General features: G+C 31.2%; 1 protein-coding gene and 1 non-coding gene across 2 annotated transcripts in view; one reads left to right on the top strand and one right to left on the bottom strand.

Moving 5' to 3' along the window:
* LOC148282424 (5-hydroxytryptamine receptor-like) overlaps nt 1–15,877 on the top strand; it is a 281,204-nt gene that overhangs the window by 34,497 nt on the left and 230,830 nt on the right. The window lies entirely within an intron of this gene.
* Nucleotides 523–595, bottom strand: TRNAM-CAU (transfer RNA methionine (anticodon CAU)). Its single transcript has one exon. It is a non-coding gene; the product is annotated as a tRNA-Met (tRNA).

Raw genomic sequence — 15,877 nt, 5'->3', positions numbered from 1 at the left:
TTTATTGATAAGTAGGTACCTAGGTACTTGTTTATGGTTGAATTACAAAACATATTTTAAATACTTTTTCAAATATGGCATTCTTTTTGCAAACGTCAAACTCCGGTCTTCTCATCGACAGATTTTAATATCTACGAACACGTACAGCGCAAAGATCTATACTTCTCTGAAAACCGCACGTAAATCGGTTAAGCCGTTTAGAAGGAGTTCAGTGACGTCACACGTACAGAGGAATTTTATATATATATAAAGATTAGTATTAATGTTCATTTATTATTTTCTATCGGAATCGAATCAAAAGTTCAATCATCAGTAATAGAGTTTATATTTGAAATGATGCGAAGTGTTGTTTCGAAAATCTAACCTGTAAGTGATCACATTAAGTAGTGCATAACATTCACAAGTCTGCCCGTTTGATCATTCTCATTGTTCATTTCGTCTTTTTAAATCTGTCGATTCTAGTGAGTAAAAGAAAAAATTGTAGATATTAGTGAAACACAATTTTTATCAAAAAAAAAAATATGCCCCGGGTGAGGCTCGAACTCACGACCTTAAGATTATGAGACTTACGCGCTGCCTACTGCGCCACCGAGGCCGGTGGCGTCGGCGACTAAATTAGCATTTATGTCAATCCCAACGCGTGGATATTTTATCTTCGAAAACCCTGGTGCGGTAGCGTGTTATCTTGAGTGTATCTAAAAATAACGTCGTGCCGTCAGTTTGTGAAGAAATCAGCAAATATTAATAGACATGGCTTCAAATCACTTCAATTCGTGATTGATTATAACAACAGGTAATTATTTTTTTATTTAACGGATAATTTTATTGTGATGTTAACCAGATTAGTGCTCAGCGCGCGTTTGATGGTACATAGCTTTATACGAATGTAATAAAATATAATATTAAATAATATGAAGAAGAGAAAATGAATTACACAAACCGAACTGTATAAGTTATTATAATAGTTATGACTTAACCTCGAAATCACGTTATCCCGGGAGGTAATTTACATGCTTTTGTATATATATGTAATGTAAGTTTTCACGTACCGTAAAAAAATATGTAAATGTACTTAAATAATCCAATATATAAACTCAAAGCAAGAAGTACTTTGAAAGAGCCAAACATTTGTAAGGCTTTAAGTACTTTAATAAATATTTTATGAGGTAGATAAATATTACTTTGTCTTTTTTTTAACAGTCTACTTTTTTTTACTTCCTCGCTGAATACATTTATTTCAGAATAAAAACATTATGTCTTCATAATGGCAATAAATTATTTAAATATATTATTATACATAAAAAAACGTAAAAGTTTATTTCAGATGGTTTTTGAGAAAGGCCGGTAAAAGTTCTGACCGATAAAAGTTTCATGCATTGACGTATTATTAAAAAGACATGTCACAAGCACGAAAAAAATGGTACTTGTGTAAATTCGTGAGTTATTACTTTCCGTGCCTTTGAACAGACTTCGACCATGATCGGACGGGACGCTGTGAAAAATAATGGCGTCGTGTGTGATGAAAATACAATTTTATTGCATTTAACTTTTTTTTTTAAGAATCTTTGGTAAATACAATTAAAATAATGAAATTAGTTGCTAATAAGTCATATTCACAAGAACATTTATCAGAATTATTTTAAAGCACAGAAATAACAACATTGGTGAACAGAATCGTAACTATAGTAACGAGTCACATACATTACCACATTAATTCACATAAACATGCCCTGAGCCCTAAAAAATTACAACACTTAACTTATGCCCAAACGCTCAGTAATTCCCAACGCGTATTTTAGCCGTTCTTTGACCGACGGCCAGGCGTGACGTTTAGAATCGAACTTAAAATGCCTGCTTGTGTCATGAAAGCGTGTAAAAACAATTTGGAGAAGTTGTGATAAACGTGATTAAGAGGGTGTGATTAAGAGGGTTGTGATTAACGAATCTTAAAACAATTCATATTCAAAAGCTTTTTTTTAAATCTTCAAACTACTCCTAGCGACACAATTGCGAAGCTCTTTTCCCTTACAAGGCTTCACTGATAGGAATACATTTTTCAAATGTAATAAATGTAAGGTTAGATTATTCCTTAAAATCCAGTGAAAAGAAACACATGGGTCGAAATTTTAAGGAATTTAAGGAAAAAATCTGATTGGGATCCACCACGAACAATTTTTTATTGTTAAAGTTAAAATACAAACTTAACAAACAAATAAGTATCCTTAAATTTTTGGTAGCATATGCATGATTGTTGAATGTAGCCCTGGTATAAATAATCAAACTTTGTCACTATGGCTACGTTTTAGCGTCACTAATTTTAAAAATATTTTACTCAAAAGGGCGCGTCAAAGTATTAATATGTCAATGGTAACATACAAATATATGATCTAGGGAAATTTGTACCTTTATCTATTTTTTTAAGTGATGTTTGCATGTGTTTTGCGTATCGTAATTTTTTATTTCTTAATTTCAAATTATTGATAACAACTCCGTAGTTATTTTCTAAATTTGACTTGCAGCTAGTAAAATAATAACGTATCTTTTTATCATAAATAGCGTTTTATGTACAATTTTTTTTCTTCCCGATAAGAATGTCTTAATTTGGAATATCTGTATTTTCAAATATTGACAGCAGAATGCAGGTACCTATTGAGTATTAGCGAAATATTAATAGCTATTAGCTTAGCGTATTAGCTTCATTATAGCGAAAATTAATTCATATTTGAATTAATACTTAAGTAGGAATAAGTACGTAAGTAATGATTTCCATTCTGTAGACGCCTTTTCAATTAACTGTTCATTTGATTTTCTACCCCTAAAAAGTACATTAATGTCGGAAGTGGCTGACCAGCCCCATATTAATAATAAGCTTATGTGAACACGTTATCGCGAAATTTACCCCTTTTAGCAAAGTAACGCGAAACACACCCCAACTGCAAACATTTTAGCCATTTTCTAGTTTCAAATTTCGATAAGAGATTATGTCACGATATTAGCGTTGTTAGATTGAATAATTTCAATAAATTATTCTACGATTATTTTTAATTTCTGTACATTATCTAGACTTTGATACTTATACCCATATGCAGAGACAAACCTTAAGGTGAGGAAAGTACATTCTATTGTCTTCACCTTCGGGTTATTCTCTGCATTTGAAATTAGAATGTACTTTACTCACCTTAAGTTTTGTCTCTGCATACGAGTTTTAAATAAAATACAAAATAAAAGCGGCCCAAACAGCATTTACTAAATTAAAAATCTTTTTTGTGACGACAATAAAAACCGTAATCTGGAACAACAAATTTCCAAATATTATCCGTCTAACCCAACTGTGTAGAAGCCTGGACTCTTAAACTTAATAATAAAAATCACTAGTCGTCTACAAAAACAAGTCGTGTTTTAATGTATTCAACTCTTGTGTGGTAAATTTATAATTGGTTTTATCTTAAATAAAAAATAAAAATCACCTTGAAGCGTTTGAAATGCAGTCCTACCTTAGAATCAGAATATCTTGGGCCAATATAATGACCAAAAATGAAGTATTACCTTTGTAGGGCCAATACAAACAGAGAACTCTTCAGTACTGATAAACTCAGTTCAGTTTCATATTTTGGTCACCAGTTTACAGCTTATAAATAGGTCATACTTTAGCTTGTTATGAAGGGGATGATCGAGAAACGTAGAATTGTCGAAAGAAAACAGCTTTCCTGGCTTCAAAACATCCGAAAATGGACCAGGATTAAAACTGTGAAGAAGTTATTTTGCACGGCTTGGAAAAAAGGTGAATTTTTCCAAGTAGTCGTCAACATCTGGGAGATTCGACATGACACGTGAAAAAGAAGAAGATTTATAGTATACATAGGAGACTGTTCTCTTTTAAAAGACACGGGTATAACAAAATAATGAATTAATTATACAAAATATACACATTTTGTTTCCCATATGTTTTAAGTTTTGAAATGATTGGTATTTAGTTTTCCTTACTGAAGTATTAAGAAATTTATATTGAGGAACTTCAGTCCTACGGCCTCTGTGGTGTAGTGGTCAAGACGCTCGACTCACACACGGAAGGTTCCGGGTTCGATTCCGGTGAGAACACAAAAATTGAATGTGATTTTTCTCAAGCCTGGGTGTTCTGCGATGTAATTCACCACTGTAATTGGGCCTCCCGGCCTGTTCTGGTGCAAAAAAAAAAATGTTTTCTTACGCGCAGTAAAAATTAGGGCATTAATTATGTGGCAAAGTTTCTTAAAAATGTACGAAAAAAATATATTAAAATATTTTAATAAAAACGAACTACTTTGATCGACGTCACTAGTTCAAACGAATCAACCGATGATAACCGAGTCGTGGGAGATTTCCGGTTCGGTTTACTTATCGTCAACGAACCAATCGGCAGAATTAACCGAGATTATGTGGAAGAGAACTTGAGACGTCACACGCGGAGTAATTTCAGAAATACAAAACTGTAAGCGCTGAGAATACGATACATAAAAATATTTTCAAAGGTTTTTGGCCTAGTTTAACTGTCAATTAACAAATGAAAATGCCGAATTTCCTCAGTGAAATGTAAAGTCAGCTTCTTTTTTTTTATTATTTGACAAAATTCTTGTTAAATTGTTTTATTCGCATTACTTTTTTTAATATTCTTTTTTTATAAATATATTTTTTTTTTATAAAAAAAAATACATTTTTAAAAAGTAGTTATCCTTTCGTTGAAGCTAAAAATTTGTTTTTGCAATGTTTAGGTCTAAAAAAAGGCCATAAAACCTCGAGAACAATTTTTAAAGTGAAGGGGTCTTTTAGTGTTTTCATCATTATTAATATCAATTATATACTGGAGGTAAATTAAAAATCAACATAAAGAGTACGTAATGACTACACTTATCAGACAAGACATAACATGACTTGACATGTCCAATTTATAGCTCTGACGGTTTTTTTAAAAATAAAAATAAATAAATATATTAGTATCTAGCCCACCTTCGGGTGTAGTGGCTTACGTATTTGAATATAATGCGTGATATTTTCTTCGCAAGTAAAAGGTTAAATATTAAAATTCTAAAATTGTACATCATTTTACTTCAATTCAAAGAAAAGAAACAAAAATAATTAAAATCACCCTATATTTAGTGTAATAATACACAATGCAATACCATATGCACAATTAGTAACTGATACGGATTAATGATATTGATATAATCCAAATATTTTCCTAAAAATAATCTTAAACGTAAACAAATACTTGTGTCTCAAATGAGACTAATTTATAACCATAAAAAACCCTCAAATAATTAAGTGGATCCAAAAGGCTGAACTACGAATTAGATTGCCTAAATTGGTTAGTTTCAAATAAACGCTTAAATAAAAGTAGGGTTATTTTCGCGTATGAAGGTAAATCCAATGTGGTGACCTAAAAAGCCACCTCCCATAAATATACACGTTCTAAATTCATCTGTCCCGCAAACGTTAGTATTATTAATCCTTATAAATTATTCGAATTCATGTAATTAGCTAGGGCAAATTTGTGCTACGGTTTGTGAATATCTCCAATGACACATATAATCCGCTGAGGATTACAAGTCTAGTCAGTTTGCTTTCAATTTTGATACCTTTTTTATCTCGTATTCATGAATCGTCTTGTAAGTTCTAATTAATTTACTTTTCCAAATAACATTAAAAATGAAATTAAAAATGTATTTCTTAACATTGGGACAATATATCGGACCAGAAACTCTTGAGTAATAGGTCGACATTATTGAGGTATAATAGTATCCAATGGCAAGAATATTCGCCTCTTATACCCGTATGCAGAGACAAAACTTAAGGTGAGGAAAGTACACTCTTATCTCATATGCAGATAATAACCCGAAGGTGAAGACAATAGAATGTACTTTCCTCACCTTAAGTTTTGTCTCTGCATACGGGTATTAAACACAGTTTCCCTGATATGAAATATGTCAATCTCCAACCTTATATTTAGCTGCCTGACTGCTCTTCCAATCGGTAAAACCAAAGGCAGGTTGGTTTTGGAAGCCGGCTGATGCTGTCGAGAATAACCATCATGAACATAAAAAAATAATACTCTCTGAAATAACCGACTCGATAAATCAGTCTGGAAAAATGGGTGAAGAACCCACGTTTTCTATCTTGTTAATCTCAAGCATGGCGAAGAGAAATGTAGCTGGATAGAGCCACGGAAAACTACCATATTCCCTCATAGTACAAATACCTCGGGTTTTTTTTTAAACCCTCTCCAACATGATAGAATATCTCGCCTCGTGCAAACTACATTTTACCGAGGCGGCACTTTCAAGCCTTGTCTGAACCAACGAGTTATACAATATACTGAGATTCTAGAAAACCCTGCCAGTTTGGAGAATAAAACCCAACTTCTTTATTGCAAGGTCTAGTGTTCTCCCGACGTGAGCATAAAAAGGCAACCTGCTTTCATAGATGACCCCAAGATCCTTAATTTTCAAAACAAGTATGTGTTGGTGGTTATTCATTGTGTATTTGTAATACGCAGTATTTTATACCCAAGTTGAACATAAAATAAAGCATTTTGAAATATTTAAATACATTGGGTTGATTTTACTCCAGTCAGGGATATTGTTTATATCTGACTGAAGGTAAAAGCAGTCGATTAGATTGATTAAGATAATTTCAAGTCATTGGCAAACTAAAAAATTCGAGATGCTGATAACCTTTGCGATATCATTTATAAAGAAAGGAAAGAGGAGTAGATCAAGGTTTGACCCTTGTAGTACTCTGGAATAAACTGAGAATAATTTCAGTTGGTTTCCGATTAAAGTAACGGTTACGGCGACCATAAAAATAAATGTATCAACAGAAATACTTTGAGTACTAATGTCCAAATCTTTGGTAGCCCTTAGGGGGCTATGATGTTACAAAACATGAGTCGTTGTATAATGCAAGACTTGATATAGCTCACTTATTTTTTTAAATAATAAAATCTTATTTTTCCAGAACAGGCCAAAATTGTATGATTATTTTTACAAATTATGTAAAATAGATTATTATTCTGTTACCATTTTGTTTCTTAGTACCTGTTTTTCAAAAATATTCGTATTTTTCTTAATGTAAAACGACGTTACAGCACCTTTTCCAGAAATGTTTTTTAACAGTCATATAAGAGTTAGGGGAGCACTGGATTTAATTTTCAATTTTTTCAATTTATTTATTTATTCATATATATGTACATTACAACATGGAATATCTTAATTCATACATAAAGAAATAATTAAAATAAGTAGGTAAAATTAGGTATATATAAAAAAAAACACATTAGTATACATAATATCCAAAGAATAATATGTTAAAAAAGTAAGAGAATCTTGTAACAAAAAACTCCCTCAGAAGAGTGAAAAATGTCAACGTCCAAAGTGATATTGTTCAACATGGAGATTAAACTCAGTAGCTGTTGTAAATAAGGAAATACATTTATGATTAATTTCATCAATTTTTGTAATGCTTTTAAAGCAGTGTTTAGTCTTAATTTAACCGAATTTCACCAATAAAGATGTAGGATTTCTGCTTCTGCTTGTTGATATGAGGAGCTCTTACACCAGTTGAAGATGACAGAAGAAAAAAAAACGTTTATGCCTCGATGTGCATTTATTACACTTTCACGCTATATTTCAGATACAAAATCGGAAATGAAGCGCGGAAGTGATAGCGCAAACTGTTAACTCCTGAATTACTGTCAAAACGGAAATAATCCGTTGAACTACTCTGATCTATCCTACTACTGAACAAATGATTGACTACGGGTATTTATTGAGGGGAGATCCTTAAGCCCACCATCCACCCGCAGCTTTTATAGAGTCCCGGGGGACTCTCTGTCAGCTGCGCATAGAGGAAAGTTATGATAAATATTCCTAAGGAATACAAACTCTATGCAGATTAAGGAGGGGAGAGGAGGTTGTGTGGACAGACGTCAACAATTCGTCCCCACCCGTCAGGATCCCCTCAATGCCTCGGTTTTTTGTATTCAAAAATATGTATTTGCACAAAACAATTTACATAAATAAACGTATCCAAATATTTAAAAACAATTTCTCAAAACTATAGTAACACAACAAATATAATTTACGCAACGAACATAAGTAAAAACGCGGATATTTACAATGAGAGAACGGCCTTGAATAAAGAAGAACTCCTTGGGTAGTCAGAGGCAGAGGATCCGAATACCAACCCCGGTATTACATTACTGGTATTACATAAATGGAGATAGTTTGAAACAGGTCGAAGAATTTGTTTATCTGGGTAGTATGTTTACTAGATATGGAAATATGGACAAGGATATTGAAAGGAGGGTTAGTGTCGGTAACAGAGTTAATGGTGCCTTAAAGTCTGTCGTAGCAAATAAGTGTCCATCGCAAGAGGCTAAATTAGCAGTTCATAATGGAGTTCTGGTACCAACCCTAATGTATGGAAGCGAAGCATGGAGTTGGAAAAAAAGGGACGAAAGTAGACTGAATGCTGTTGAAATGCGATCCCTCAGGCGAATGTGCGGAAAAACAATGTATGATAGGTGCCCTAATGTCGAAATTAGAGCAGAATGCAAGGCTGAGTTAAGCATTATCGACAAAATTAAGAAAGGTCTTTTGCGATGGTTCGGTCATGTGGAGCGAATGTATGATGGAAGAACGGCTAAAAAGATTTATGATGCGAATGTGTCTGGTTGTAGAAGTCGAGGAAGGCCGAGAAAGACATGGCATGATCAAGTACAACAAATTCTTGAAAGTGGTCATGTGAAAAGTCGGAATAATCGACGTGCGTGCATGAGAAGATGTATGAATGTGAAGGAAGCAAAGGAAGTGTGCCAGGACAGAGTGGTGTGGCGTTCTATCCTCTCTGCCTACCCCTCCGGGGAAATGGCGTGATGGTTAGTTAGTTAGTTAGTTTACATAAGGATGCTACTGTTTTTATAGTAGTTGTCCATATGAGCTGAGGTCTTTTTTCAAAGAAATTTCCAGTTGTTAATAATGTCAACATTTTATTTTACAATAAATAAAACATATAAACAGTAATAGACCATTAGCCCAGCTCTATGAATTGCTAAAAAAATCAGAATACGCTACATTTGTCAATGGTCGATTGTTTTATGTACCTATATTCCTAAAAAAATTACCATTTCAGTTATATTATAAGTACTTGTGCGACAAATAATGTAAATTAGCTTAATTCCTACGTAAACGACGCGACATGCAATTTTTTATTCAAAGTCTGCCATTAAACTTCGCGAACGGCTAAGAAGAGAAGAATAAAATTTGAATAAATAATTGTATTTCGCTCTCGGCTTTCGTTAAGTTTTCAAAACGGTTCAAATAAAACTTTTAAATAAACTACTGGAAAAGAGTAATCGGCAAAAGAAAAATTCGAGCATGCACAAAATCGCTATTTCGTATTTTTCTTCGTTAAAAATGCAAATATTCGATTATTCACAATTGAAGAATATAAAATGCAAATAGTTTCACTTTTCGATACCAAATTGAATAAAGTTAAATGAAATTATGTTATATACCTAAGGGTTGATTTTGGATTAATTATGCCTCCACAATAAATCGCTTTTCTAAATTTTACTTTCTTTAAATCTCTTTAAATGGATTACTAATTAAGTAGCAAAAATCAAGAAATTCTTTCATCTTTTAGCTTCGTGCAACGTGATATTTTATGGATTTGTCATATCAATTGTCTCCATTTCTTTTTTTATGATTGACTATGTTGATTGAAGCGTTAAGTGAAAAGTCCTTTATTGAATCAACAGTTTATAGAAGTATTTTTGATCATTACTTTCTGAACTGCCAACATGACTTATGTATATTTTTTAGGTGATCCAAAAATCAAACTTTTTAGAAGAAACACATTAGTAATTTTTTATACTTAAAACATCTGGTGTTATTTAATGAGAGGTTTTAAAGTATTTAATCGATTGATTTTTAAAATACATTAATTTTGACGTGTTCTTAATAATTTAATATTTGTTAACTTAGTTTTTAGACTTTTTTCATGTTTGAAATGGAGATGTATCTGTTAACCTCTAAATACCTTTACAATTCAACACACATATTGCATGTTAAATCAAGAGTAAATCCAAACGATTTTTTATTCCTGATAGAAAAAATCACTATTTTGAAATTAACAAAAAAATAAATGCTTACGACGAAAATATTTTTCTTCTAAAAATACAACAGTTATTGTTTTTTTAAATAACAAAATTTTAAAAAGGTGCCCATACATCAACAACGAGATTCATTTTTGATGAATTTATTGCTATGCAAAATTACTTTTGTATTGCTATAAATTCGTGATACAGATTTTTAATAAACTAACCGAAAGGATGTATTTTTCAGAAAATAAAAACTCGATTTTATGATTTTTTAAGATTTTATGATATAAGTAGCACTGTCGATTTTATGATATAAGTAGTACTGTAATTTTTTCTGTGAAATAAATTATTTTGAGTTTTTTTCATGGATAGTTGTTATGCTAGATCCTACACAAGTTGGATATGACAGATACAATATTGATGTTCGATGTTTGTTTATTGCATGCTGAATATAATACAAGACAGCGACAACTGAATCGAACTGGATTATGTGACTTGGTGAACAGTGAACACTGAACTGAACTGAACGATGTTACTTGACTTTGATACTCAGGCTTTTAGAGTACCGGGTCCAAAGGACCTTTTGCTCTTTAATATGATTTTAATTGCATAATTTGAGTACGACGTTACTACACCCTGTGGTCCTTTTATAGGTCGTGTTATTTTGTTCTTGACGTCTCTATGGACGTTCTTCAGAACATTGTACTGGATTTGTCATCAGATTTTGTTATTGAGGATTCACAGCTTGTGTGTAATAAGTGGGTCATGCCTCGGTATAATTTATTATGTTTAACATAAAACGATAAGTCACTTTTTTGCCAAATAATTCAGCCAAATGAACTTCACTGACATCAATAAAGGTTTCAGCTCATAAACATAACGAAATTCAACAGAGTTGAGGACATGTGGCACAATGGTTATTGTTAAATAGTGAGAAAATAGAAATGTAGCAACGTGAACCTACCAAGCACAGGTAATATAATGTATATAAATGCCTAGACTTCTATATATTGCATTTTCAAAAATGTTGTCCTTTTATGTTGCAATAAATAAACTCATACCTTCAAGCATATTCCCACATTACATTTTTTCATTGGTATATCTTAAATTTTTTATTTTGATTATCGTGTTTTTTCTAATCAAGATTATTAATCAAAATACTATCTAGGTTCTAGACGTGTTTGCACTGATTAAAAATTTCACCAGATCCTTACAAGAAATTAACTATTTGTTCCAAAGTTGTGTTTGGCCAAGTGTATTTGTGTATTAGACATTTAGATTTGATTATAGTTAAATACTTCAACAGCTTTAATATTTGATAATATTCTGTCATTCACACGTATGTAAGTGAATTTATCCTTCACCCTGAGGTCGTCATAGTCCTGTGTAAAATCGTGCTTGCTTTGACATTGGAAAACTTTATGTAATTACTAAGTATACTTCTTAACTAAGAAATCTCATCGTGTGCTTTGTTACACTTAATACGAAATCTTTTGCACGAGTGTATTTATTTATAAATTTGTTTATACCGTTTTAATTTTCATTAATACGTCGATTCGCTTCGTCACACTTATCATCGGGACTAATATTTAATACAAAATTAGAATCACTCGCGCTACTGTTTATATTGTACCAAATTGAAAGATAAGAAAATGAGAATTACTGAAAGATAAGAATAAACATGTATCAAAACCCTTTTTCTTAGATACTTTAAATTTAATTTAATTGAATATTCGTTAAAGGAAGTTTTTGGTCAATAGATTTGCATGTTAGTAGTATTTTAAGGTTGTCTTCGTTTAGACTCTAAACGAATTATGCTTTCATCAATATGTCAAATTTAGACGCCCGTTTCTTGATTATAATTTTGGTTTCCAGATATCAGATGATTTGCAAATTTTCAAAAATTATTGTCGTCGAGCCTTCCATATAATAATTATGTTCTCTGATTCAAATTTGAAATTAATTAGAAATTTTACCAATATGTAATCAATTGGCAATTTCAAAAAGTTAATTCAGGACTTCCATTTATTCAAACCTTTTTACAGAGCTACTTAAAAATAAGTTTTATTAGCAACATGGGACTAGAACAAAAATGTATTTGACTTCTTATTACTTACTCAAATATTTAAATATTTAAAATTCCGTTTTTCTAAAGTCGTAAAAAACTTTTCTGTTAAAAACAGAATCAAACTGATTGAAGCTCCATCAAGAGCAGAGTTTGATCCTCAAACCTTTAATAATTAATAAGTTCAAAATAATACCATCGGACCACAATACACTTTCAATATTGAGTGAGTGTAAATGTTTGGAGATAAACACAAGATTCAACCCCGTTCACCAAAATTGAAAAATTTTTCAACGATATGTTAACATCAATCGTTTGAAGAAATATTATATGAATTTCCAAACATGAACAGAATGGTTTAGCTTAGACTTCCATATTCTCTACCTAAAATATATTTTAGTTAAATGACTCTGCATTTCGTGTTTTAATTTTAAAATACTCGGTTGGTGGGGAATATTATTTGAAATTAGCTTTTACTGCCTGATTATTCAGCCTTTTGATTGATGAGAATCAAATTAAATTGTGCTCTCCAACCACTAATTACCAATCACTGTCGCATCATCGATTATTGACAGCCACCGACCAATAGTCAAGTTGCAGCTTTCCCATCGCGTACCCCACATCGCATCTTAGAACTTAAGTCTCCTTGGCGGTGCCCACATACGAAGACAAATTGCTAGTTGCTAAACGAGAACACCTGCCCGAAGTAGCTCTCTGTAATCTATATGATCCAAATGGAATAACCCTATTTGACTTATCCCCACTCAATTCACTCCTTTAAAATTTGTATCTGCGAGCAGCCATTGAGTCAAAACATTCGTTTTGGATTCTGGTTTTATGTCAGACATAGAACATAATCGTAACATAATGGAGACAGATTTCAATAGTCTAGCTGACTGGATGAGATTAAATAAATTAAGTTTGAATGTTAAAAAAACATGTTATACGATTTTCGGGAACAAACAGGAGTTAAATAATAATATTTCTCTCGAAACTGGCCATATTGAAAAGACTTATGTTACTAAATACTTGGGACTATTTATTGACTCCAAACTTTCATGGAGCTACCAATTTGAGCATGTAAAATCAAAAATAGCACCAGTTACTGACGTGTTTCATAGACTTTCAGGCTTGCTTCCTCATTCCGTTTTGTTTACCCTCTACTACGCTATAACTCATTCCCACATATCTTATTTATCATGCATATGGAGTTTTGCCAGCAAAAATCAGATCTCGGAAATACAAGTTCTTCAGAACTGAGCTCTAAGAAACCTTCTTGGACTTAAATGGGATTCCCATGTCAAGGATATCTACCGACAAACAAAGATACTTCCTTTCAAGGTAATGATACTGCATGACATAACAAATACTAATTTGAATATCATTAACTTTTCTGCTCACTCAAATTTAAAATACACATTTGGTCATAATATTCGTAATTACAATACGCGTTATTTAGGGAATCTTCATGTGTCTAAGTTTCGCTCAACAAAGTTTGGCAGTAGGTCCTTGGAAAATATTGGCCATTCCGAATATAATAAACTGCCTAATGAGCTAAGACACGAAAAATTGAATAGAAAATCTAGAAGTGTCGCAATTAAAAAATATTTCTTAAATCTTTTTGATAGTGATAATTATTAATGTAGTTTATATAAGATGGTGTTTTATGTTTCTTATACGTTAATGTTTTCTTTTTATTTCGGATATATTAATTTGTATGATGTTATGTATTGTCAAAAAAATGATTTTTTCTTATTTATTTTTTTAATATATACTTTTTGTATTATATGTTTTTATTAATAAAAAAAAATAAATTAAAAAAAAACAAACTGTACTTTTAACCGCCTGGACACAAACAGACGGGAAAAAAGTCCTAGATCACTTTTAACCATGATATTTTATCACTTTTGACAATGTCAATCTGACTGCATCCGGCATCACATTAAAATACTCGGCAAAATTTCAACGCTCGGCCATAAATTGTTTTCAGTCGTATAAATGAATAACATAATTAAGTTGTCTTGTGAAAATGAAGATGCAATTAAACAAACAATAAAAACATCAATTTTCAAGGAACTTTTCATAACTACATCGCGGGCAAATTTTTCGAAATTGGCGCCAACTTAAAAGTTCTCGAAAGAAACGGTTTGGACGGAAAAGTTAAATTTACGCTCTTGAAAGATCTATCTTGTAGCCATTAAATTTGCATTTTATTTTGTGTGAAAACATATCGTTTATCTCCCTAACCCATGAAGATTTCATGAGATGATACTATATCCTTTAGTTTATACAATACATAATGCAAAACCGAAATACGTAGGATATTAAGCAGAGCCTCGATAATAAGGGGCGTATAGTAGGGTATTTGATCGGGAAGAAATAAATATATAGGTAATTGGTACATAATAATATATACTGCCCTAAAGACATTAAAGACAAATAAAATTCATCGGCATATAATCAGATATAATTATACATATCTTAATTAATTATTATTTTTTATTTATTCACACAAATACATACATATTAGAAAAATAATAATAACGTATCCTTAACTTTATGAGGCGTAGGGCCCGGTGTTGAGATGGGATACAACATAATGAAAAGTGGAAGCACGTACATAATCATATTTGGCAAAAATAACAATTAAATTTTAATACATAAACATGCATTTATTTCAAAGGGCATGGCAAAAATAACAATTAAATATTATTATTTAATTTAAATTATTTATTGACAATTCTTGATGGTATTCCATTGTAATGATGTAATAACTTATATTTACATATAAGTTATTATTTACATATAAGGTAAATTAGATTTCAGTATATTTAGAAAGCCCACATTCAGCGATACAATAATCCATAATTCTTCACGTCATCATATTTCGCACAAAATGTCCAAATTTCATTCGTTAATTCATAAATTATTTAATGTACCAATGTAAACAAAAAATTATAAAAAAGAACTTAATCTTATTAAAATATTAGCACGTAATAATGACGACAAATAATTTCTAGTGAATAATTTAATACGGAAAAAACAAAAGAAAAATATAATATCTCAATCATGTGCAGGACTTACATCTATCGACAAAAATTAGAATATAAAGTCGATAATATTAAATTTTATCGGAAAAACTAGCAATAAAATAAAACAAGTTTTACAAAAAAATAATCTTATAGTTTCATTTTATAATAAAAAATCTTTGGGTCAAACATTAATTAATAGTAAAGATCAGGTTGACAAATTTGAAAATAGCGTCAATGTACTAAGGGGGCTAATAAGGGTGAGTTTTTAAATTCTATCTGCTGATTTATTAAAATTCTATAGCTATTATTTTTTATCCTTTTTATTTATAAAATTTCCAATCTATCTAACTTTGACCTTTATGTCCTACATGCAAAATTTTTTTGCTTTATCAAAAGTATGTTTAAATTCATTTAAATGTGATGCATAGTTTGATAAGTCGTTATTAAATCAATGTGAAGCTAAATGTTCTTTTACTCTATATTAAATAGCTCTCCCGCTTTGTCTTATATATGAACCAGGACAAGTACATGTTATTTCTTATATTCCGCTATTTTCAAATTACATTTTTTTGTATTCAAATTACAATAAAGGTTTTTTATTTTAAAAAAATATATATATTTTATTACAACAAAATAATCATTGTA

The sequence above is a fragment of the Micrasema longulum genome, unplaced genomic scaffold (assembly GCF_059751315.1).
Source record: "Micrasema longulum isolate JH-2025_06_02 unplaced genomic scaffold, ASM5975131v1 h1tg000331l, whole genome shotgun sequence".
NCBI lineage: Eukaryota > Metazoa > Arthropoda > Insecta > Trichoptera > Brachycentridae > Micrasema > Micrasema longulum.
This window is presented reverse-complemented; position numbering and strand designations above follow the sequence as displayed.